Source organism: Melozone crissalis, unplaced genomic scaffold (genome assembly GCF_028551555.1).
Source record: "Melozone crissalis strain CALT ecotype California unplaced genomic scaffold, PUWL_Pcris_2 ptg000035l_1, whole genome shotgun sequence".
Classification (NCBI taxonomy): Eukaryota; Metazoa; Chordata; class Aves; order Passeriformes; family Passerellidae; genus Melozone; species Melozone crissalis.
In genome coordinates, this window is record NW_026535813.1 from 4,562,995 (window position 1) to 4,590,301 (window position 27,307).

Below are 27,307 nucleotides of genomic sequence, written 5' to 3' on the forward strand. Positions count from 1 at the left end.
AGGACAAAATTCATGAGATGGTGTGGGCAAAACAAAAAAGCCGAGGTAAATTGAACATGAAACCTATAGTAATCAAAATAGTTAATGAGAACCATCCAGTTTGGATATGACAATATCCACTCTCCCTGGAAAGAGATGAGGACTACGGCTGGTGATCCAAGACCTACTGAGGATGGGACCTTAGAACAATGTATATCCCCCCATAATACACCCCTATTAACAGTAAAGAAGTCAGATGGGACTTACAGGCTTGTCCAAGATTTGAGAAACAACAGAAAAGTGAATCGGTACCCAGTAGTGCCTGATCCCTATACACTACTGAGTAATATCCCCCCAGAAGACCAGTGGTTTAGCGTCATAGACCTAAAAGATGCTTTTTGGGCATGTCCACTGGCAGGGGAAAGTAGGGATATATTTACTTTTGAATGAGAGGACCTCAATTCTGGGAGGAAGCAACAGCTTTGGTGGGCTAGGTTACCCCAAGGGTTTTCTGAAACCCCAAACCTCTTTGGTCAAGCCCTAGGAGAAGTACTGCAACTCTTCTCCATTAAACCTGAGATCAAGCTCATCCAATATGTAAATTATTTGCTTTTCTCAGGACAGGAAGACAAAGAAGTTTTGGAATCCACCATAGCGTTGTTAAATTTTCTGGGGAACCAAGGACTTGAAGTATCAAAAGGAAAACTCCAATTTGTAGAGCGAGAAGTAAAATACCTACGACATGTGATTTGTCAAGGGAGCTGGCGGATGAACCCTGAGAGAATAGCAGGGATAGCCTCACTCTCACTGCCAAAAACTAAGAGGGAAGTCAGAAGATTTTTAGGCTTGTTGGGATATTGTAGGCTACGGATAAAAGGATACATGAAGTCTGTCAAATTCTTGCATGAAAAGTTAGTGGAAGAAAAGATTAGGTGGGAAAAAGACGATGAACAAAAGTTAAAAGCATTAAAGCAGAAATTAGTCAGTGCACCAGAACTGAGTCTTCCTGCCTTTGACAAACCCTTCTGTTTGTAGATGTAGAAAAAGGGGCAGATCACGGAGTACTAGCCCAGGACTGGGGAGGATCCATGAAAGCACTGGCCTATTTATCAAAATTACTGGACCCTGTCAGCCATGGGTGGCCAACCTGCATTCAGGCGGGGGCAGCGACTGCCATACTCGTAGAGGAAAGCAAAAAACTGGGGGAAAATTGAAAATATGTACCCCACACTCAGACAGAAGTATCCTAAGCCAAAAGGCTGAGAAATGGCTCACCGATTCCTGAGTGCTAAAGTATGAAGCCATCTTAATACATAATGGTTTAGAACTAATCGTGAGTAACCAACTCAACCCTGCCCAGTTTTTGTATGGAGAACCAGATGAGGAACTAATACATAATTGCCTAGAGGTTATAAACTATCAAACTAAAGTAAGAGAGGACCTAACAGATCAGCCACTCCAAGGTGGAAAACAATTGTACATCAATGGATCTACACGGGTAATAAAGGGGCACAGGGTAGCGGGGTACGCTACAGTGCATGAAGGGTTACTAGCCATAGAAAAGAGAAAGTTACCTTTCAACTGGTCAACTCAAGCATGTGAGTTGTATGCCGTAAAGAAAGCTCTGGAAAAATTAGCACAGAAAATGGGAACAATAGCTACAGATTGAAAATGTGCTTTTGGAGCAGTGCATAACTTTGGAAAAAATTGGGAAGAGAGGGGGCTATTCAATCCAAAGAGAAAGGGACTGATTAATGAAAAATTTGTCTTAGAAGAGTTATAAACCTTACAATTATCAGAGGAAGTAGCGGTGGTATATGTTGAAGGACATCAAAAAGGGGCGCAAGGGAGCAATTTAGCTGATTTAGAAGCCAAAAATGCAACTGAATCAGAGACAGAAAAACTAATAATAGTATTAACATCAATGAGAGAAATGCAAGAAGTCCCCCTATTCAGTGGGACAGAAGAGGAAGAACTCCTTCAAACAGGAGCCAAAAAAGATAACAAAGGGAAGTGGAGATTAGCAGATGGGAGGCAAATGTTGAATAAACCCCTTGCCAAGAAAATGCTAGAAGGCATACATGGAACAAAACATTGGGGTACACAAGAACTAAGTGATCAATTTCTAAGGGATTGGGGATGCATAGGAACTTTTGGGATAGCTAAGCAGGTGACTGTATGGTGTGTGATATGTCAACAAGTGAATAAGAAAATCATGAGGAAAACACCCACAGGAGGGTGAGAACTAGCTTTATGGCCCTTCCAAAACATCCAAGTAGACTTTACTGAGCTTCCCCAGGTACAACGGTGGAAGTTTTTGCCAGTGATAGTAGATCACGTGACTCATTGCATAGAGGTGGTACCCACTGTGAAAGCCAATGCCAGTGTTGCGAGTAAAACATTTCTAGAATCAATCATTCCCCAATAGGGAATGATAAACAGGATTGATTCCGATCGGGGAACTCAATTCACATTGAAGATATTGCTGAAAGTTGTTCAGGCCCTGGCAGTAAAATGGGAATTACACACTCCAAGGCATCCACAGAGTTCTGGTTGAGTTGAGAGAATGAATCAGACTCTTAAAAGAGCTCTAGTTAAGCTAATAATTGAAACCCAAATGTCATGGATAAAATGTCTCCCTTTGGCCTTATTAAGAATTAGAACCCAACCCCGGTCAGATCTGGGGGTCTAACCCTATGAAATGATGTTTGGGTTACCCTTCCTGACCTCACCCCAGAAGGTTGCCACCTATGAGGAAGGGGAAACCAATGCCAAGAAACAAGTTATGTCTATAGCACAAACCTTAGAAGGGCTAAGACATACAGAGGTAATTCCTCAAACTACCACTCTGGATTTCAGAATCCATAATATTAATCCTGGGGATTGGGTGATGATTAAGTCATGCAGAGATCAATCTCTAACTCCCCAGTTGGAAGGTTCCTTTCAGGTACTGCTCACCACCGAATCGGCCGTGCCAACTACAGAGCAGGGATGGACTCATGCCAACAAAGGCCCTGTAGAAGAACCCAAAGAATGGACTGTATCATCCAGGCTGGGTGAAATGTGGAGAAATGGCTACATGACAGAGGTCACGTAGACATTCGCTTGTTAGCTGACCAGGAGCTGGGAAAGTACTGAACACAGCTAGTTTGAGTTTTTGCACCTGCAAGATAGTGTGTCCTTGGGCCTAGCTGGGTATGGTAACAAGTGGACAGAGAGACGTGGGAAATAAAGAATGTAGGCCCAAAGGAATGAGGAAGAGTTGATGGTATAGTTTAACCAATAGATCGCTTGGCTTACAGAATGATCATAAGCCTATTACTTGCTGTATGTGTCTGATGCTCTCTTCAATAAAGAGAACTTGCTGTTGACTCATATTGAGCCCCGAGTTTTCCCTGCACCCGACAAATGGCTCATCCCCGACAAAGGCCTCATTCTGCAACAGTGAAACAAGATTGACTCTCAAGCAGAGACTGAGAGAAAACCAGAAAAACACGGAGATGCCCAAAAAGTAGAGTCAAGCTTCCACCAACTAGCTCGAGAACTGCCTTCCTGTTTTCATGGGTGAGAATTACCAGCATCTGTTGAGGGGAAGCACCCAAGGGACTGTAAAAGGTAATGAGACAGCTTCTTTAAGAAAATAAGACAAAGGAAGGAGGACAAGGCCAGGTTCATCCCTTTCTTTACTACCAAGAAGATTCCATAGCCCTGCTGTGGGTAGCAACCCCGTAGGCATGGTAAGGTAGGGACAAAAGGCCATACCAGACCTCTGTAATTCCGCAGTTGTCTTTTAATTCAATGGGGACTGGAAGGCAGGACCGAGTTGGCCTCTGTACTCACCCCTAAGATATCCTGACTATGGGTAGCAAACACATAGTCACGGTAGATGGGAGTCAAAGCAACACTGAACCTCTGTGATGCCCTTTTGTCCATTCCAAATAAGTGTGTCTAACGAAAACCTGAGATTTTTTTCTCCTGTTCCCACTGTCCTTGCCCACATCAACAGATGCTGGTATGATTCATTCAAGAGAGAGAGAAAGTTTTTACTTAATTGTTCAAGCAAAATGACTTCTAGAAAAAGAAAAGAGGGGCTTGTTATAGATGAATAATTCTATGGTTGACTATCACAATGAAGAGGTGAATATTAAATATATGTTAAGAGAAGTTTTGTAGATGTATAGTTATCCTTCCCCTCCCCCTTGCATTGTTATCACAGGATGGCCTCAGTAGTTGGGGCATTTGGGAGGGTCGGCTTGTTACTATGGCAGCACCTCACCTCAAATCAAGGTGTAAGACAGTGATCTCCACCGGTGGACAGTGAAGAAGGAGTCGATTGACAAGACTTTGGGAGGGGCTAGAGGTACAAAAGACAGAGCAACCATTTTGTAGATGAGCACACGGTGACTGAATTCTTTGCTCCTGGTGCTGTATTCTTTTCTTTATTCAGTGTTCTGTTGTATTTTGATAAGGTCTTAATAAACCATTTATATTTTTGAAAGTGAAAATTGTTTCTTGCATGGAGTTGGGGAATGTGGGGCAAGGTTGTCCACACTGGGTCAGCTCTCAAGGTACAACTTCTCTGACCTGGCCAGACCTCCTTAGGAGAGTCCCTGGATCAATATCAATCACAGAATACTGCAATCACCTCTTCTATAATAAGAACAGCAATAATAGCACCCTTTAAGATAGGAATACATATTTCTTTGAACCTCTTTGAAATATTTCTCCATAACTGTAAAATAAAATCTTCCTAATGAACTGCTCCAGACCAGAGGGAAATCAAGGCACAGCCATGGTTTGTCAGGAATTGCTTGATCCTAATGAGCCCAATGGTGCATTTGGAGCTGAGCCCTGGAAGTTCAGGGCTCAAGAGGAGATTGCACAAACGTTTCCAGGAGTCAAAGTCTGAGGAAACTCCTGAAGTGTCTCAAAGCATGAATGGGTCCCACTGAGGTCCATCCCCAACACAGACCTCTCATGGACTCTTGGAGGAGAGAATTGGAGACCAGGATGGCACAAAATCCTCTCAGAGATTCAGAGTGGAAAGGAAATTCCAAAGTATTTTAAAAACCTTGAGTATCTCAAAGCATTAACGACCCCCACTGATCATCAGTAGAAAGCTCCCAAGGGACTCGTTAAAGCAGATAACTGGGGCATTGATTGCACAAACCTCTCATAGAGTCTGTATCAAAAGGGAAACACCAAGTAGCTTAAAAAACCGAAGTACCCTGAAGTATTAATGAGTCCCAATTAATGCTGCAATAGAGAATCTCAAGGGACTAAATAAAGCAGATGATTTGAGGTGATTATTGCAGAGACCTCTCAGAGATTCCAAGGCAAAAGACAAACCCAAAGTCCTTTGAAAAACCTACAGTCCCTGGGAAGCATTAAGGAGCCCCCCAGGGCCATTGCTGAGCAAGGCTCCCCAGGGACTCCTTCCAGCAGATCCTTGAGGCCACTGGGATGTGGGCTAGGGGGGGATGCTGAGGGCAGGACAAGGGGGTGACAGTGCCCAGCCTGGCTGGGGCTGTACCAGGAGGCCCCAGTGCCTCAGGACAAGGTGTCTCCTCACAGCTCTTGGTGGCACAGATGCTGCTGTGCCTCAGGGCACCAAGACTTGGCTTCTCTTTGTCCCCACCTGTCATCACTGCCTCCAGTTCTCTGCTCTGGCTGGGGCCTGGGGACACTTTCTCAGTTGCATTTCTCACTGGGACCCATTAAAAGTGAAAGAAACTTTGGAGTTGGATTCTGACTTGGAGTTCTTGAGAGGTTTCTTCAGCTTCCTCTAAGGGATTGATGTTCAGGGCCTGAGCACAAAGCCCTGAGGGGGTCATGAAAGTCCTTGTGCTGTGTCTGTGCTGCTGAGCTGAGCTGGGCTCCTGGCACAGGGGGTGATCCTGGTAACCAAGAAGAGCTTCAAAAGCACATTTCTCTTGATGAGCAGCTTTTCTCCCAGCCCAGCAGGGCTGGGGTGCTGCCTGCAGCCACCCTGGGCACAGCACAGAGGCACAGAGAGCTTCAATCAGTCAGGGCTAGGAAGGTGCTGGGAAGTGCCTGGGGCAGAATCACTGCCAGCCCTTGGCAGAGGAACCTCTGGCTGCAGGACAATGCAGCTGCAGCTCCTGGAGCCATCTCCTAAAGCTGGAACATCCCAATGCCTACAGACCCTGTGAGTACATTCTCTGATTCTCTCTTGGGCAGAGCAGCCATGGGTGCCCAGGGCTGTCCTGCAGAGCAGGGTCCTGCAGTCCAGGGTGCTGTGCTGGGGCAGGGACTCTGCTGCCTGCCAGGGACAGCTCTCAGCCAGCCCTGGCAGCTGCTCCCAGCCCTGGGGGACAAGACAAAAATACTAGACAAAATAACATCATTGCTATCAATTTTTACAGCAGCACAAGGAGTTCTCAGGCACACACACTCTTTTTTAGTGTATACGAGCACAGTTTTTGGTCTGTGACTGGATGAACTTTGAAGTGACAAATACTCTGTTCAGTGTCTAAACACACATCTTGGGCATTAATAGTATTGCTTTCACAAATGAATCTCATATGTTCTTTAGTAATGCAGGATTTTAAGTTTACTGTTTGCCACTTTTCATTTATCTTTTGTGCCTACACTCTATGTTCTGAAGGGTAGAGTATTCTTTTTTCATGGTTTAATCTTAGTGCAATGATGGGATGGATAACATAAACAGTGGCATTACGTATGGTAAGCACAAAGGCTGTGGCTACATGAGAAGCAGGATCATAGGTGAAATTCACCATAGTTTACTAGGATTGAAACTTCTTCTCAAAATTATTTGCATTATCTTAAACAATTTTCTGAATTTTAGCTGGAAAATTACTTTCACCCCCTTCCTGTATGATCAGAGCTGCTGTTGCTTGCATCTATAACTGTGCTTGTATACAACTGAAAGCTAAAGACACATTATCTTGAACTGTACTAAATACTTCTACGATTAATTTGTGGTCTTGGTCTCTGACTGTTTCTCACTTTGGCAGTACTTTTGAAATCTGCCACTGGCTAGTTCTTAATGCTAATAGAGATGACTGTAAAGGCTGCTTCAATTTTGTTAGGCTACTTGCTGCAGTGGCCAGTTTATTCATCAGTATTTCTGAATCAATTTTATTTAAAACTCTAAATCTTTTCTCTAATATCTCAGATAGATCTTTTCTTATTCTGGTCTTGGGATTTACTTCTCTTTGTAACTATGTTGTCTAGCCTTCAAAGGATGTTTTTAGGAAGGAGGAGCAGGCTGGTTGGTTTTTTGAGATGTTAATTTGCATTAGCAACTCAACACTTTTGAGAGACCATTCTGGATTGAATAATAATTGTTGTTCACTTACATTTTTTACTATGTAGGGGCTTATTTCATAAACTTCAGGTTCAAGTTTGGGTTGAGTCTGAACTATTTGAGTCTTAGTATGGGTTGTATAAGGCTCTGCTGTTGTAAAAAGTGCAGTGTCTACTTTGAATTTAAATGAAAGTCTGATAGCAACTCGAGCTCAAAGGCAGGTCACTTCTACAGGCTGTATCAAGGCGAAATTACACTAACAGTCTGATTCACTTAGGCTATCACAAACTTCTTGGTGTTCATATACACCAGGAGAGGTTGAGCCACTAATTGCATCTGGTATCTCATAAGCTGTCTTATTGATGACTCAGCACCCTACTGTGATTTCTTCTCTTTTGATTCTTTGAAGTGCCTACAGTTCTCATTCTTGCTATTCTTGTTTCTCATATACTTGATTTTCGTGGATTACTACAGTAGATACTTTTAAATCTTTTATCTCAGAAAGTTCTCTCATGGACCTAGTATACTGATTAACAGCTTGGGACTAAGGCTATTCAGCATTGCTTTGGATAGAGGCACTCTCTAGTTCTGAAACTTCAGTTATAATTACATACAAAACAATTCTGTAAACTAAGGTATGAACAACTTTCGACTGCAATATACTCATTTTGCTTGAGTAAGTTTTAGTCTCAGTTCACTGTTTTCTGGTGTTACTCTCTAAGGGACTTCTAGGGCTTTCTTCACTCCAGAGTGATGGATCTAGGCATTCTGCTCCTTGATTTTGATTGCGGTGAAGGTGGTGAGACGTACTTGCAGTGGTTCTTCCCACTGTGGCTCCAAAGTCTTCTCTGTAAGAGACTTAACATATACATCATCTTCAGGCTATTTAACTCCTTGCTCTGAGTTCTAAGCACATTTTTTTTAATTTCTTTTAGCTGTTTGCTTAAAGCCACCATGTAGGTGGCTAGTGTTATCACCCTAATGTGAGTGGATAGTCCCTTTGTATTCTATATGGTCTTCTATAAGGCATTTCAAAAGGACTCAGCTTTCCTTTAGCCCAAGGTTTAGTTTGAATTTGCAATAGTGTCAGTGGAAGAGCTTGGGGCCAGGGTAGATTAACTTCCTGCCCCAGTCTTACAATCTACTGCTTAATCAAATTATTCATTTTCTCTACCTGGCTGCTTGATTGGAGCAGTATGGAGTGTGAAGTTCCTAATCTATGCTCAGCTGGCTGCTAATCTGTTGTACTGCTTTGGAAATGAAATATGATTCTCTATTTGAGGGCATCGTGGCTGGAACTCTGAAGCATGATATTATTTCTTTTAATAATACTCTGGTCACTTCTTGAGCTTTGACAGTTCTGGTGGGGAATGTTTTTGGCCACTGAAAATTTATCTATCAATACTAGTAAATACTGATACCCCCCTTTCTTTGGGAGTTCTGAAAAGTTAATTTGCCACTGCTGCACAGGCCCATGGCCTCTCCCAATCTGACTGAGTTTCGGCCTGGGGGTATTTTTGGGGTTAGTCTGGAGGCAAGGATCACACTGTCGATTTACTTGAGTAATAGTGGCATATAAATTCTTGACAACAATTCTTTCAATCAGATGTATGTTCTAGAAAGCCTGTGGAAACTACTACTTCAAAGTCAACACTTCATTTCAATGCATTCTGTATCACTGGCAGCCTTGGTCATTTTGGGAAAGGAGCCACACTCCATAAAAAGCTTTTAAGTAGTTAGGCCCTAGTGTGTTTTCTAGTGCTCTTCTTTCACTAGTAACCACAAAAATGGGAAGGGATTAGTAGCTCTCTTTTAATGGTAGCCTACTCCTTGTGGTTGTATGTCTCTTTTGATTAGAATTATTGTATTATGCCTTCCCTTCGAGGAAAATCTGTCCATAATTACCTCACCTTTTGCTGCTTTCTTTGCCTCTCTATCTGCTAGCTCATCTTTTTCCTCTAATTTTAAGCTCACTCTCTGATGTGCTTTAATATGCTTTTTCAGGTAGCTGAACTGCTTCTAGCAGCCAGATTGTCTCTTCTTCCCTTGTGAGGTCAGCAGTCTCTTCTCTTTCTAGATGGCTTTATGTGCATGCATGACTCTGAATGTCTTTTGCTGTTTCTAAGGCATGGGTCAATGCATTTATCTCAGCCTTCTGTGCAGGGGTACCTGTTAGTAAGGATCTAGACTCTATTACTTCTCTGCAGGTAGTTATTGTGTACTTAGCATGTCGCTTTCTACTGGCAATGTAGCTGCTCTTGTCAATGAACTAGGACTTTGCATCATCTAGAGGAGTGTCTTTCAAGTCTGGGCATCTCGATTAAGTAGCTTCAATGGTCTCTAGGCAATCGTGGTGTACTGCTTCTCTTTAATTCTACTGAGAAAAGAAGCTGGGTTGACAATATTAGTCGCTACTATCTTTACATCATCTTGCTCTACCATGATGGCTTGTTATTTCAGGAACTTCTGTGGTGAGAACTAGTGGCTGCTCTTTACTGCTAGTACTGCAGACACTGTGTGGGACACTAGCACAGTCATTTTTGTCTCAGGGTAAACTTGTGTGCTTCTTGAATATTCAGCACAACTGCTGCTCCACTTTTGAGGCAACTTGGCTATCTTTTGGCTGTTGCATCTAGTTGCTTAGAGAAGTAAGCAACTGCTCTCTGGTACAGACTCAAATCTTGAGCCAGTATTCCCAGGGCAATTCTTTGCATGGAAAAATAGAAAGAATGGTTTACTTAGATCTGGAAGTCTTGAAGCTGGGGCTGACATGAGGGCACTCTTTAGCTGGTGAAAGGCCCATGTGCCTTCTCTTGCTCACTGGAGATCTCTGTTTCCATCAGCAATAAGAGCATAGAGGGGTGTGACGAGCAGTCTGTCTTAAAGTTTGCTGCTCAGCACTCACTTCTTACCTTAGGCAGATTACTTTCTTTTTCACTACTTATGCCCTTTTCTTTGATACTCTGTATCCTTGGAGTTCTAGGAAATTCAAAAGACTTACCGTCTAGGCCACACACGTACTGCAACAGCCTCCCTTCTTCTTGTGGGGCTTCTTAGGACTTTCGATCTTTGCAAGTTGTTCTCTAATCGGAGTGGGGGAATCTTTGAAGCTTTCAGGCACATGGACCATGTGAGCTGTGTTCTAGGACTTTCTCATTTGAATGCAAAAATTTTCCGGCTGGCTTCGTGGATAGGGAGGCAAAAGAAGGCATCTCTTAGGTCTAAAACAGTGAACCAGATTAGCTCAGGTGTTAAACAAGTTAGTAAAGTATATGGATTTGCTACCACAGGGTATAAATTCTTTGTTATCTTATTGACACCTCTCAGTCTAGTACTATCAATTATTGGGCTGATTCTTTCCCTGTCTTCCTTTTGAGGGAGTACTGCTCAATTCTCACTGGTTGTGTTCTTTCTTTAAGCTTGATTACAATGCGGGGACATTTTTCACCCTCCTTGGTACAGCAGAGGCTCATACCTTCAAAAACACTTATTTACTTACTCTAATATCTCTTTCCTAATGTCCTTCTTAATTTCAATGGCTGTTAATGTTAAGCTTAAAATCTTTATACCATTTGCTTCTAGAGTAACTTTTCTTATTTGAGAATGTTTAGCAAATTGAGTATGTAAAAAAACTTCTAAGTACACATAGTACACATGATACTTTAAAGGTTTGCAAAAGTATGCTTTCTTAGACTGGCTAGTTTTTCTCTACACTACAACATAAACATTCACTACAGGTACTAAAGCTTTATTTAAAACTGAATATATGGCCTTTGTATCAACTAAAATTCTATCTTTTGCTTTTCTTCTGATCTCACTGCCTCTCTCAGAGGGGTTTGTTACATCTTAGTTCTGGATGAAATTGAACTGCTGGGAGGGGGATGGGTTTGAGTGGGTATACTTTTGGAGCCTAAGATACTTTTGGAGCCTAAGTCTTCTTCCTTTTTGGGGAGGTCATTTTTATCTTTTCTCCCTTACCTTAGGAGGAGCCTTTAACAAATCATATGTACTCATTTTGTGAACTGTAATTGCTTTGCGTTTCAGCGTGATAATCTTTGTTTGACTTCATATGTTGCTATCTTATGCTGCATGCTGAACAACACGTTTGATTTGCTTTCTCTTTTCCTTGTTTTCCTTTTCAAGAGCCAAGACCAGTGGATCTGAGGGCCGTCTGATCTCACAGTCTCTTTGCCATTCTGGGTGATTTCTTAAAACAAAAAGACATTTCAGCATACAAAACTTCATCTTATTTATTTTCCTATTTTAAAACAGTATTAACTGCAATGAAGTATTATAAATCTTTTTATTTTCTGAGCTGCTCCTACTGGCAGCCTTCTCCCAGTGAGCTCTTCTTAAAAGGGGCTAGTTTAGGAACCCTTTTGCTCTGGTCAGTTCTCATTATCTCTTTCTCCTGGCCCTATCTCGCTTCTACTCAAACTTCTCTTTACAAAGCTTCACGGTAGTTTCTTAGTCTTCTTCCGACACACAACTCTAGGTGGAAGGTATCAGATGTGATTTCTTACACACAAGCTTTAATATCTTAGATTCTGAATCAGCTTGATCAAAAAACTTTAATTTACACTTGAGGCATGTGCCTTGACGCTTATTAGAACAGCAATACCAGCATCTCTCACAAACTCTGCATTGCACATAAGGTGCTAGCCTCTCAATGCACTAAATACTCTCAGGAATTGCAGAGGCAGGCTATTCTGTTTATTACTGGTTGTTCTCAGTCTAGACTTACTGTAGTAGTAGCTGAAGTCTCAAAAACTTATTCATGTCTTCTGTCTAAGCTGTTTTACAAAATGTCAGTCTTCTCTAGTTCTCTTCTTGCACAATGTAATTAAAGAATTGTCTCTTCTGACACTCACTTTACTGCCTTGCAAAAGGCTTGTTACAGCAAAAACTCTGATATGCTCACATATACAAACACACCCCCCCCCTTATCTCGAATTCACTAGAGCTAGGGCTTGAATTACTGTGTGTGTGAGGGAGAATTCTTAGAATTCCTTCAATTCGCTTTACTACATATCACCATAATCACTATACTATAGTTCCTCTGTGTAAAATGCTACACTTGTTGCAAAGAAAATCTTAAAATCTCTACAAGCACTACTATACAATCTGAGAATCGAATTACAACAATGCAGTGGAAGAAAATCACACCACAAAATCACTGGTGTCGTGGGGTGACAGCCTTTATCCCAGTATCGTGTGTTGTGTCTGGCAGCTGTGCTTTTTCTCTCGCTTTCTGAGCTGTTTTTTTTCTTTTCTTTCGTCCTCTCTTTCTTGCCCTCCCCTGAAGATACTGGACCGGCTCCCGACCTGACCTGGGACGTCCGGGATCCCCGGAGTATGCGAGAGAAGCTCAGTGCCCTCCACAACACTGCCTGGTTTCTTTTCTTTTCTTGTGTTGGGGAGTGTTCTTTTGTTACTTGTCAATAAAGAGGTTTTGTTTTCCACTTTGCTCCTCCGAGAAATTCCTTCCCAAACCCGGTATTGGGGGGAGGGGTGGTTGGAGGTTTGTTTTTTGGGGGGACTCCCTTTTGGAGATTTCCCCTAATTTATCCTAAACCAGGACATCCTTTTGGTGCGTTGGCCGGGAAAAGGAGGCCAAAGACAGTGGAAAAAAACCTATAACAATAATATTTTGGTTTTGGTTTTTTTGTGGGCATATTGGTAATTCATAATGTCATTTGGGGTGAAAGCTTGCCGGTATTTCTGGTCCCTTGGGGTTTTTGAAGCTTTAATAGCTTTGTGGTCCCTTGGGTTATTTCCTTACCCAGAAATAGCTCTGGTGTTGTCCCTAATAAGTAGCCTTTGTAAGCGGGGGGCACTAACCAGAATAGTCATTGGGCTGGTCTTATGTGTGCTGATTTGTCGGAGGTTTATGAAAGACCTTGTTTCAGGAATGTATGGATTGCTGTCATGGCTGTGTACTCAGTTTGTTTGGGGAGAAGAAGGGGAAGGGGCTTCTCAGCTTTTGTCTTCCTTCTTCTCCAAATTGTTGACATCTCTATTAGGAAATGTTGAATTTCCCCTGAGTTTAAAAGAAACCATCTTTCTGGCATTTAATTTATTAAGCCTTTTCTATACTGTCTGGAGTGTATATAAAATGAAAGCCGAGATTTCTAGAGGGGTTAGAGAGACTCCTGATTCAGGAGTAAAACAAAGCAGGAAAAATCTTGACTGGAGTGGGAAATGGGAGGATATGGGCCAGACTTTAAAGGAATTTTCTGATCCTATAGACTGGGACTTTCCATCTGATCAAATTCAGAACCCAGTCGAGGTGGCAAAATATTTGAGGGAGAAGTGCCATGGTAATACTAAGGAGGAAAGGCTTACTGCAGTGAGCTGGGCCTTGGCGTTTGTTTACCGTACTCTGCTAGATACTGTGGAGCAGCAGATAGCAGAAAGGGAACAGGGAGATAAGTTAGTTACTATCCCAGTGACCCAGGCTGCAGCTAACATCCCAGGCTCCAGGCTAGCAGCTGAATCAGACAATAGGCCTCAACCCATGGCTGTCGCAGCTAATACAAGAGGTGGAAAGTGTAAAGACAAGACCGATCGAAAGGTGGAAGATGATGATGACGATGCAGGAGAAGGACCCTCACCAAAATCAGAGGCCACATCAAGGGGCACAGATTCTGGAGCTAATACTGACTCCTTTTCTCTGAAGGACCTCAGAGGCCTAAGAAAGGATTACAGACGACAACCTGACGAATCTATAATTAGTTGGTTAGTCCGCCTTTGGGATGCTGCAGGGGAGGTTACGATTTTGGATGGTACTGAAGCGAGGCATTTGGGATCCCTGTCACATGATACTGTCATCGATCAAGGTATGATGAGCAGGGCTAGCCCTCACAGCCTCTGGGAACGGGTCCTGGATAGTGTAGCACAAAGATACTTATGTGCAGATGATCTCTATATACAGCAGACACGGTGGAAGACCATAGAACAGGGGATCCAACGCCTGAGAGAGATGGCGGTGACAGAGCTCATTTTCTCAGATGATATAACAACTAGGAATCCGGACCTGGTACCATGCACACCCGTAATGTGGAGGAAACTTGTGCGACTTGGGCCACCTGAATACGCTTCTGCCCTAGCAATAATGAAGCGGGATGATACATATGAGACTGTGCTCAATATGGCGAAGAAGCTTCGAGCGTATGCAGATGCTGTGCATGGACCAACTCATGCCAGAATTGCAGCAGTGGAAACCCGACTGCAGAAACTAGAGGACAAAATAGAGGAGAATCATAAGAAACTCCGGGAAGAGATTAAGGAGGACCTTATTCAAATCTCGGCTGTGCAAATTAGAGGCCCTGGCATCCAACGCTGGCGCTCCTTTGATGGGGAGAGAAGGTACACCCCACGGGCTGAGTTATGGGTCTTTCTGCGTGAGTCTGGAGAAGACATGAGGAGATGGGATGGAAAACCCACCGCTGCTTTGGCACAACGGGTGCGTGATTTGAAGAAAAGAGGAAGTATCACCAAAAAGAGGGCAGCTCCGGTTGCTCGTAGCCCAGATGTTGAGTATGACGATGACATGTCCGATCCCCTTGAAGGAACTTCTACGGCATACGCCCAAGGAAAGAAGGACAATCTGGCTTAGAGGGGCCCTGCCTCTAGCCAGGAAGAGGCACGGGAAAACCGAGTTTTTTGGAAGGTGTGGATCAGATGGCCTGGCACATCAGAACCACAAGACTATGAAGCATTGGTTGACACTGGATCACAGTGTACCTTAATGCCATCAGAACATGTGGGGACAGAACCTGTTTCCATTGCTGGAGTGACGGGGGGATCACAACAGTTGACTTTGTTGGAAGCTGAGGTGAGCTTGACTGGGAAGGAGTGGCAGGAACATCCGATTGTGACTGGTCCAGAGGCTCCGTGTATTTTGAGCATAGACTTCCTCCAGAATGGCTATTACAAAGATCCTAAGGGATTCAGGTGGGCTTTTGGAATAGCTGCAGTGGAGATAGAGGGTATTAAACAATTGAATACCTTGTCTGGACTATCAGAGAACCCATCTGCAGTAGGACTCTTGAAGGTAGAGGAGCAACGAGTACCAATTGCCACCTCAACAGTGCACCGCAGGCAGTACCGGACGAATCGAGATGCCGTGATCCCCATCCACAAGATGATCCGAGAGCTGGAGAGCCAAGGGGTGGTCAGTAAAACCCACTGACCCTTTAACAGCCCTATCTGGCCCGTGCGAAAATCTGACGGAGAATGGAGATTGACTGTGGACTATCGTGCCTTGAATGAAGTGACTCCACCACTGAGTGCGGCTGTACCGGACATACTGGAACTGCAGTACGAGCTGGAGTCCAAGGCAGCAAAGTGGTACGCGACCATCGATATAGCTAACGCGTTTTTCTCCATCCCTCTGGCAGCAGAATGGAGGCCTCAGTTTGCTTTTACATGGAGGGGAGTGCAGTATACCTGGAACCGACTGCCCCAGGGGTGAAAACACAGTCCTACCATCTGTCATGGATTGATCCAGGCTGCATTAAAAGAGGGTGAGGCTCCAGAACATTTACAATATATTGATGATATCATTGTTTGGGGGAACAAGGCAATAGAAGTGTTCAAGAAAGGAGAGAAGATCATTCATATTCTCCTGAAAGCCGGATTTGCTATTAAGAAGAGCAAAGTCAAGGGACCTGCCCGAGAAATTCAGTTCTTGGGGGTGAAGTGGCAAGACGGACGGCGTCAGATTCCTGCGGATGTTATTAACAAAATCACTGCTATGTCCCCTCCAACTGATAAGAAGGAAACACAAGCCTTCTTAGGTGCTATAGGTTTCTGGAGGATGCACATCCTTGAGTATAGTCAGATTGTGAGACCCCTTTATCTGGTTACCCGCAAGAAGAACGACTTCCATTGGGGCCCTGAGCAGCAGCAAGCTTTCGTCCAGATCAAGCAGGAGATTGCTCATGCTGTAGCCCTTGGTCCAGTCAGGACGGGAACAGATGTGAAGAACGTACTCTACTCTGCAGCCGGGAGCCATGGTCTGTCCTGGAGCCTTTGGCAGAAGGTGCCTGGCGAGACCCGAGGCCGACCATTGGGATTTTGGAGTCGGAGCTACAGGGGGTCTGAAGATAACTATACTCCAACAGAAAAAGAAATCTTGGCCACCTATGAAGGAGTCCAAGCCGCCTCGGAGGTGATTGGTACAGAGGCACAACTTCTTCTGGCACCCCGACTACCGGCGCTGGGATGGATGTTCAGAGGAAAGGTTCCCTCTACCCACCATGCCACCAGTGCTACTTGGAGTAAGTGGATTGCCCTCATTACGCAGCACGCTCGAATTGGGAAGTTAAATCGCCCTGGGATCCTGGAAATAATTACAAATTGGCCCGAAGGTGAAAGCTTTAGTGTCGCGGATGAGGAACAAGAGCCAGTGACCCGGGTTGAGGAAGCTCTGCCATACAATCAGTTGCCAGCAGAAGAAACACATTACGCTCTATTCACCCATGGTTCTTGTCGCGTCATGGGGATGAAACGGAGGTGGAAAGCAGCTGTATGGAGTCCCACTCGACGGATTGCAGAGGCTACTGAAGGAGAAGGTGAATCCAGTCAATTTGCTGAAATCAAAGCTATTCAACTGGCCCTAGGTATTGCAGAGAGAGAGAAGTGGCCAAGGCTCTATTTATGTACCGATTCTTGGATGGTAGCCAACGCTCTATGGGGATGGCTGAAGAGATGGAAAGAGGCGAACTGGCAGCGCAGAGGAAAACCAATTTGGGCTACAGAAGAGTGGAAAGATATCGCTACTCGGTAAGAGAAGTTACCTGTGAAGGTTCGCCATGTAGATGCCCATGTCCCCAGAAGTAGAGTTAATGAAGAGCAGCAAAACAACCAGCAAGTACATCAGGCTGCAAAGATAGGGGAGTTGAAGATAGATCTCCACTGGGAGCATAAGGGAGAGTTATTCTTAGCACGATGGGCCCATGATGCCTCAGGACACCAGGGTAAAGATGCCACCTATAAGTGGGCACGAGACCGAGGGGTGGATCTAACCATGGACAGTATCTCTCAGGTTATTCGTGACTGTGAGACTTGCGCTGCCATTAAGCAGGCCAAGCGGGTGAAGCCCCTCTGGTATGGGGGGCGGTGGTCTAAGTACAAATACGGGGAGGCCTGGCAGATTGATTACATCACACTGCCTCAAACCCGCCAAGGCAAGCGCTATGTACTAACCATGGTAGAAGCCACCACGGGATGGCTGGAAACCTACCCTGTGTCTCATGCCACAGCCCGTAACACTATCTTGGGCCTTGAAAAGCAGGTCCTTTGGAGGCACGGTACTCCCGAGAGAATTGAGTTGGATAATGGAACTCATTTTAAAAACAATCTTATTAATACTTGGGCTAGGGAACATGGCATCGAGTGGGTATACCATATCCCCTATCATGCACCAGCTGCAGGGAAAGTGGAAAGGTATAATGGATTGTTAAAAACCACCTTAAAAGCATTGGGTGGGGGGTCTTTAAAAAACTGGGAGCAGCATTTGGCAAAGGCTACCTGGTTAGTTAACACTCGAGGTTCCACCAACCGAGCGGGTCCTGCTCAGTCTGAGCTCCTTAATATAGTAGATGGGGATAAAGCCCCAGTGGCCCATGTCAGAGGTTTGTTGGGAAAGACAGTATGGATCAACCCTGCCTCGAGTACAGACAAACCCATCCGTGGGATTGTCTTTGCTCAAGGACCAGGTTATACATGGTGGATAATGCAGAAAGATGGAACAACACGGTGTGTACCTCAGGGAGACCTGATTGTGGGATGAGACTCATATATGAATGTCATTGTTTGTTGAATGTGAGACAGAAGGAAACTGTAAGTGTCAAAGGTCTGAGCAAGTAAGTTGAGAGGAATGCCTAAGTGTCAAAGGTGTGAGTAAGTGAAATGAAAGTTTTTTATTGTATGTTCACGATATGGGATAAGGGGTGGAGTGTTGTGGGGTGACAGCCTTTATCCCACTATCGTGTGTTGTGTCTGGCAGCTGTGCTTTTTCTCTCTCTCTCTCTCTCTCTTCCTGCCCCCCCCCCCCCCCGTCCATCTTGCCGCGGCAGGGCGGGGAGGGAGGAGTGAGGGGGACTGGGGTACTTTCGCTTTGGGCTGTTTGGCTTGGCTTGCCACTGGCTTGCTGGCTGGCTGGCCTGCTTGCTTTGCTTGCCGCTTGCTTGCTTGCTTCTGCCTTAGCCCTAGCTGATAGCTGCCTTTTTTTTTTTTCCCCTTTGCTGCTTTCTGCTTTCTGCACTGTTTTTTTTCTTTTCTTTCGTCCTCTCTTTCTTACCCTCCCCTGAAGATACTGGACCGGCTCCGGACCTGACCTGGGACGTCCGGGATCCCCGGAGTGTGAGAGAGAAGCTCAGCACCCTCCACAACACTGCCTGGTTTCTTTTCTTTTCTTGTGTTGGGGAGTGTTCTTTTGTTACTTGTCAATAAATAGATTTTGTTTTCCACTTTGCTCCTCCGAGAAATTTCTTCCCGAACCCGGTATTGGGGGGAGGGGTGGTTGGAGGTTTGTTTTTTGGGGGGACTCCCTTTTGGAGATTTCCCCTAATTTGTCCTAAACCAGGAAAACTGGGAAAGGGCATATCTCTCAAAGTGCCTACTTTTCTCAACACAACACAGCATACTATAATTCAGCATTTACATCAGCTCTCTTTGGACACAATCAAAATAACAGCGCACAGTAAAATTCTAGAGATCAAGTTCAAACATCTAGGGCAAAGAAACTCTCTGAGCTCGTACTCACTATTAAAATGTACTAAATCTACACAAATCACTACATTTAAACACAATAAATACCTTCACTGATGTTTATCCACTTGTTCCACTTCTCCGCGGGGCACTCTCTGCCTCCACAGCCTGCCTCAGTCGGCGCCTCAGGCCTCACTCAGCTGCTTCAAACACGGGTAGTACTTACTCACCCGCGTCATGAGTGAACTCACTTGTTCGTTTTCTCTTTCATATACCACACACTCGCACGATTGCAGACACATTAACTACACAATGCATTAACCATACAATGATACAGTGTCTGGACACCACACACACACACACACACACACACATAGAGGTTCACTCAACTCACTTCCAGGGTCGCTAGCAGTCTGCTCTATCAAAACAATGAACCCCCAACTCTAATCTAGCTGCTCTATCAGCTGTACTTAGATGTCTCTGAGTGATTTACTCCCTATCACTCTTTTTCACCTGGGGGCCCCTCAGAACATACTGTATCTTCCGCAGGTCAGCAGGTCCTTGTCTGTCCTCGCAGGAGGCAAGTTGAGACGAGCGGAGCCCCACTAGGGAAAAATCCTAGGGCACGCCTTGGAGGTCCGTCTATTCCCCCTGCCCCTGCGGGGACAGAGAAGTCCCATCTGGGTTGCCATAATGTTTTGCGGAGAAAAGAAAAAGTACTCTACAACTTTGTGAAAGTTGTAAAGCTGGTATGTTTATTACAGTGCAGGACACATGCAGAGATTGCTCTCTTCAAAAAAGGCATGCGTACCTCCAGGAACTTCAGGTCTCTTTTTATTTCTCTTTTAAATATATATGCATACAGTTTCACAATATGTTCATACATATTCATTTTTATGGATTTTGCGTGACATTTGCTGCTAGTTCTTTTTATCAGAAAGAATTCTGATGTCAGGTTGACTTGCTCTTACAGCAGTCCCTGTCTCTCTCTATCATCTTCTGTCTCCTGCCCTTTATCTCTGTCCTTCACTGAAGTAACTTCACTGAGCTTAGGCTTTGCAGTCTAGCTAAATAACTATGGTTTCTAACCACAGACTCAACTCAAAAAAGTACATTTCACCTAAATTAAAATGGATTTCTATCCTGGAAAATTTTTACTTTGCTTCACTGGCCCCACTCCCCATTGCAGTTCCTGACTTGGCACCATGGGAACGTCCCTTGGGAAGCAGGATCATCCTACAAGTGCTGCAGGAATTGTCTGCAGGCTCCTGCAGTGCCTCGTGCTTCTCCCTTGCCAGAGGCGCCCCAGGCCAGGGGGGCACATCTGGGCTGCTGTGTCTGGCTCTGGGGCTCCGTGTTCTGGGCAATGAGGAGGAGCTGCAGAGGCTCTGCAGGACTGACAGGATGGGCTTTGGGGCTGTCAGGAGAAGCTGAGGGACCTGGGCTGCTGGAGCTTCTGAAGAGGAGGCCCAGGGCTCATCGTGCAAGTGCTCCAAGGGTGGTTTTGGAAAATCAGAGAATCACCAAGGCTGGAAAAGACCTTGGAGATCATCAAGTCCAACCTGTGCCCTGACATTGCCTTGTCTCCCCTGAGCCTCCTCTTCCCCAGGATAAACAACCCCAGCTCCCTCAGCCGCTCCTCACAGGACCTTTGCTCTAGACCACTACCCAGCCTTGTTGCCCTTCTCTGGACACGCTCCAGCCCTTCCATGTCCTTTCTAAATAGGGGAGTGTCCAGGTTTAGAGCAAATTTGGGGAAGAATCCCCCAAAGGAGCTCCGGTGGGAAAAGCAGATCCAATCGGCCCCTCCCCCCAACTGGTCCGGGAGGAAAAAATGCCTCCTTGGAGAAAGGTGGAAAAAAACTGTTTATTAAACAATAAAACCAAAACAATATCAAACAATGAGACCCCTTGCCACTCTAAAAGAGATGACAAACTGAGAAAACCCCGTCCCTGGGTTGCAGCTCACTCAGTCTCTAATCAGTCCCTCTGGTGCTGGAAATGTCGCAGGCCCGGCCCGGCCCGGTGGGACACAGATGCAGCTGCTGATGCTCTCCTGGGTGTTCAGTCCAGAGCAGGTTTCAAGAGGTCCAAAGAAAAGGAAAAAAGAAACAGTCCAGGGAACGTCTTTGCCTCAGGTAGCTAACACTAACTAAAAAGCAAAAGAAGAGCTCTGTCCCGCTGTCTGTCTGCAGACAACACAGTCAGGAGCAGGAATGTGGAGGAGTGGAGTACAGTGTCTGAAAACAAACTGCGCGCTTCTTCTCTCCCCCCCTTCACTCTCTGGAACACTCTTAAAGGTGCAAAACCTATTATTCAACATAAACAGAATGAGACGATTGGGGATAAAAGCATCATATAGTCAACCCAGGACATTCCACCCCTTATCCCAATATCGTCTGCTTGCTACTAAAGCTAATATAAATACTAACTCTGCAAGTACATACATGATACATCCATTATACAGCTATACAGAGACAATGGTAATAACATTCAGCAAACAGTGATATTTACACAGGTTTTATCCAACAATCACATCTCCCTGAGGTACACATCGTGTTCTTCCATCTTTTTGCATTATCCATTATGTGCTACCTGGTCCCTGAGCAAAAACAACCCCACGAATGGGTTTGTCTGTATTCGAGGCAGAATTGATCCAAACTGTCTTCCCTAACAAACCTCTGACATGTACCACTGGGACTTTGTCTCCATCTACTCTCTGCAAAGGCTCAGATTGGGCAGGGCCCACACAGTTAGTAGAGCCTCGGGTGTTAACTAACCAGGTGGCTTTTGCCAGATGCTGCTACCAGTTTTTGAAAGATCGCCCACCTAATGCTTTCAGTGTGGTTTTTAACAGTCCATTGTACCTCTCCACTTTGCCTGCACCTGGCGCATGGTAGGGAATATGGTACAACCACTCAATGCAATGTTCCCTAGCCCAGGTGTTGATAAGGCTGTTCTTGAAATGAGTCCCGTTGTCTGACTCAATCCTCTCAGGGGTGCCATGTCTCCAGGTTACTTGCTTTTCAAGGCCCAGGATGGTGTTCCGGGCCATAGCATGAGACACAGGGTGGGTTTCCAACCATCCAGTGGTGGCTTCCACCATGGTCAGCACGTAGCGCTTGCCCTGGCTTGTCTGCGGCAGTGTGATGTAGTCAATCTGCCAGGCCTCCCCATACTTGTACTTGGACCACCGGCCACCATACCACAGGGGCTTCACTCGCTTGGCTTGTTTGATGGCAGCACACGTCTCACAGTCATGGATAACCTGAAAAATACTGTCCATGGTTAAATCCACCCCTTGGTCTCGTGCCCATTTATAGGTGACATCTCTGCCCTGGTGGCCTGAGGCATCATGGGCCCATCTATCTAGGAATAACTCTCCCTTATGTTCCCAATCTAGGTCTATTTTGGACACCCCTATCTTTGCAGCTTGGTCTACCTGCTCATTGTTTTGGTGCTCCTCATTGGCCCTACTCTTGGGTACACGGGCATCTACATGGCGGACTTTAACAGGTAGCCTCCCTACCCTGGTAGCAATGTCTTTCCACTCATCAGCAGCCCAAATCGGTTTTCCTCTACGTTGCCAGTTAGCCTTTTTCCACCTCTCCAGCCATCCCCACAGAGCATTGGCTACCATCCAGGAATCAGTGTAGAGGTAGAGCTTTGGCCACTTCTCTCTCTCAGCAATGTCCCGGGCCAGTTGAACAGCTTTGAGTTCAGGAAGTTGGCTTGATCCACCTTCTCCTTCGGTAGCTTGTGCAACCTGTCGTGTGGGGCTCCATACGGCTGCTTTCCACTTCCGCTTCATCCCTACGATGCGACAGGAACCGTCAGTGAAAAGAGCGTAGCGTGTTTCCTCTGGTGGGAGTTGGTTATAGGGAGGAGCCTCTTCAGAACGTGTCACTGGTTCTTGTTCCTCTTCATCTGTGACACCAAAATTCTCATCTTCGGGCCAATTTGTAATTACCTCCAGAATCCCAGGGCGATTCAGTTTACCTATACGGGCACGCTGAGTGAGAAGAGCAATCCACTTGCTCCATGTAGCACTGGTGGCATGGTGAGTGGAAGGAAACTTGCCTTTGAACATCAACTCCAGCACCGGTAGTTGGGGTGCCAGAAGGAGTTGTGCTTCAGTGCCTATTACCTCCGAGGCAGCTTGGACTCATTCATAGGCAGCCAAAATTTCCTTCTCTGTTGGAGTGTAGTTGGCTTCAGACCCTCTGTAGCTTCGACTCCAAACTCCCAGTGGTTGACCCCGAGTCTCCTCAGGCACCTTCTGCCAAAGGCTCCAGGACAGGCCATGGTTCCCGGCTGCAGAGTAGAGCATGTTCTTCACCTCTGGTCCTGTCCAGACTGGGCCAAGGGCTACTGCAGGAGCAATCTCCTGCTTAATCTGGACAAAGACTTGCTGCTGCTCAGGGCCCCACTGGAAATTGTTCTTCTTGTTGGTGACCAGGTAAAGAGGGCTCACGATCTGACTGTACTCAGGAATATGCATCCTCCAAAAGCCTATGGCACCCAGGAAAGCTTGTGTCTCTTTCTTATTGGTGGGTGGAGACATTGCTGTGATCTTGTTGATGACATCTGTAGGAATGTGACGCCGTCCATCTTTCCACTTCACTCCCAGGAATTGAATCTCACGAGCTGGTCCCTTTACTTTGCTCTTTTTAATGGCGAAACCAGCTCCCAGGAGGATCTGGATGATTTCCTTCCCTTTCTCAAACACCTCTGCTGCTGTGTTCCCCCACACAATGATGTCATAAATATACTGCAAATGTTCTGGAGCCTCTCCCCTTTCTAGTGCAGTCTGGATCAGTCCATGGCAGATGGTGGGGCTGTGCTTCCACCCCTGGGGCAGTCGGTTCCAGGTGTACTGCACTCCCCTCCATGTGAAAGCAAACTGAGGCCTGCATTCTGCTGCCAGAGGAATGGAGAAAAATGCATTGGCAATGTCTATAGTGGCATACCACTTCGCTGCCTTGGACTCAAGCTCATACTGGAGCTCTAATATGTCTGGCACGGCAGCACTCAGTGGTGGAGTCACTTCATTCAATGCACATTAGTCCACAGTCAATCTCCATTCTCCTTTAGAGTTTCATGCAGGCCCAATGGGGCTGTTGAAGGGTGAGTGGGTTTTACTGACCACCCCTTGGCTCTCAAGCTCTCGGATCATCTTATGGATGGGGATCACAGCATCTCGAGTGGTCCTATACTGCCGTCGATGCACTATGGAAGAGGCAATTGGCACTCATTGCTCTTCTCCCGTCAAGCATCCTACTGCAGATAGATTCTCAGACAACCCAGGCAAGGTGTTCAATTGCTGGATGCCCTCTGTCTCTACAGCAGCTATTCCAAATGCCCATCTGAGTCCTTTTGGGTCTTTGAAGTACCCACTTCGAAGGTAGTCTATGCCCAAAATACATGGGGCCTCTGGGCCAGTCACAATAGGATTCTTCTTCTACTCATTTCCCGTTAGGCTCACTTTAGCTTCCACCTAAGTGAAATCCTGGGATCCCCCTGTCACACCAGCAATAGAAACAGACTCTGTCCCCACATGTCTCAATGGGATTTATGTGCATTGCCCACCAGTATCGACCAAAGCTTTGTACTCTTGTGGTTCCGATGTGCCAGGCCAACAAATCCACACAGACCAGAAAACACGATTTTCCCTGGCCTCTATCTGGCTAGAGGCAGGGCCCCTCTAAGCCTGGTGATCCTCCTTTCCCTGGGCGTATGTTTTGGATGTTCCTTCGAGGGGATCTGACATGTCATCGTCATCATACCTGGCCGTTCGGCTACGGGCAACTGGAGCCGCTTTCCTTCTGGTGGCTTCCTTCAGTTCACGCACCCGTCGTGCCAGAACAGCAGTAGGTTTCCTATCCCACCTTCTCATGTTTTCTCCACAATCACGCAGGTAAAACCACAGCTCAGCTCGTGGGGTGTCCCTTCTCTCACCATCTGGGAAACGTCTGCCTTGGATACCAGAACCTCTGATCCGTACTGCCGAGATTTGGAGAAGGTCTTCTTTAGACTCCTCTCTAAGCTTCTTATGATTCTCCTCTATCTTATCCTCTAATTTCTGCAGACGTGTTTCTACCACTACGATTCTGGCATGTGTCGGGCCATGTACAGCATCTGCATATGCTCGGGGCTTCCTTGCAATATCCAGCACAGTCTCATCCCTCTCATCCCTCTTCAGGATGGCTAAGGCAGAAGCATATTCGTGTGGCCCAAGTCGTACAAGTTTTCGCCACATCGCAGACGTGCATGGTACTAAGTCTGGGTTCCTAGTGTTGCCTTCTGATACAAGGCACGGCGACCTGGTTCTAAGGAAACGGCACGGCGACCCAAACTCTCCAGGGTCGCTCGGGCCAATGAAACACGCAGACACCAATGTGGTGGATGGTCAAAAGGCGTTTATTATCTCATCTCGTGGGGTTTTATAATCTAGGGGGTCTTCTATGTCAGAGGGGGGTCTGTCTTTTTCATCTATGGTTAGTAAGGAGTGGAAAGTTACTGGGTAGGGAATGGAAAGTTACTGGCACTCGGTTTAGGGAGGCTACATTCCTATGATAATTTCTTATCTAAGGGGAACAGGGGTCCTGCCTTCTCGTTACATCGCGAGATCTTCCGACCGCCTGTCCCTATCTATCACATCTCCCCCCCCTTTTTCACAAATGAATGAGGTAGTCATATACATAGGCACTGAAGTGAAGTATAAGGTTGTAGTTCAACAAGGGAAAGGGGTTTGGTAAACCTGAGTAAGTTTTTGCCAGACAAGTTTAGGACTTGTGACTGACAGTGTTCCCTGGTTGAATTCACAGCAATTGTCGTCGGCCTATGAACAGGATGTTGGTCCGTTCTAGGCGGGCCTGAACGAATGAGACTAGCTTGTTCAGCAGGCATGGTCCGAAGGTAACTGCCAAAAGCAGCAATGCCAGCGGACCTATTAGGGTAGAAATCAGAGTGGTTAGCCATGGGGATTGATTGAACCAGAACTCAAATCAACCCTGTTGGGCTTCCCTGTCTTTCTGCCTCTGAGCCAGTCTGTTTCGGAGTTCCGCCATGGAGTCTCTTACGACTCCCGTGTGGTCCGCGTAGAAGCAGCACTCCTCTTTCAAGGCGGCACACAGGCCTCCTTGCTGCATGAACAGGAGGTCCAGACCTCGCCTGTTCTGCAAGACCACTTCTGAAAGTGAGGAGACTGACTTCTCTAGAAAGGAGATGGATTTCTCGATCCTTTGTAAGTCCTCATCGATTGTCATTTGCAGCTGGGACAGTCCTTGGTGCTGGGTCGCTAAGGCTGAGACACCCGTTGCTGTTCCTGCTGCTCCTAGGCTGAGCAGCATTGCGATAGTTACACCTGTTATTATTTGTCCTTTGTGGAGCCGGCTGGGTTCCTCGAAAAGGTGATACACTTCTTCGTCTGAGTGGTACAGGACCCTAGGAACAATCAGAACTTGGACACAAAAGTCGTTAGAGTGATCGAATTTGGCAAGGAACACACATGGACTCACTCCAGATCGCTGGCAAACCCACATCCCAGGTGCAGATGGGACTACCCACTTATTGTTTTTCCTGTTGGACTTGACTACTTTGGTGCAGACGTTGCCTCTCCGCTTGGCTAGGGTTGCATTGCCAAAGCATCTGCCCCGGCCTGTGACTTGACTCAGGGTGATTCCTTTGCGAGGGTTATCCCATCTGCACTGGTGAGGGGCGTCGGCTGTGGAGTAACTGAAGGGAGTGTTTAAGGCGACTCCTTCGTATAAAGGAGGTTTGACATCGTAACAAAGCCAGCAGGATTTGGTTAGGTTAGGGTTGGATTCGTTCAGGGATACAAAGGTAGCTTCTAACATACGAAGGATTGGGTCTGAGGCTGACCCAGCTGAGCGGCCTGTCTGAAAGGCTTCCACATGGCCGGTTGGGACATTGCTGACCCTTGTGGGTAAGGTTTTAGGGTAGGTTACGTTTCTCCCTTTCGGCACGCTTTTAATCACTTTGTTGAGTCCGACCGCTCGGGGCGCCGACGGTTGGAGCCTGATAATTCGCACATTCACCCTCTCTTTTGTCCCTTGAAGGACTACTGTCCACGTTCCGCCTATGGCCCAACTGGGGTGATGTGGCTGCAAGATCGTCATGTTGTAGTCTGCGCATTTCCGAATTTTTGGGACTTTATGGCGATTTCAATAGAAGTTTCCTTGTAGGAAGACTGGTGTTTTGCAGCCGCTGGGTGCCCAGGTGAACTGTAAGAATTTGTCAGGCTCTTGTGGATCCCACCCAGGCCCCGACGGTCTGGCATCTGTAACAATGGTTTCG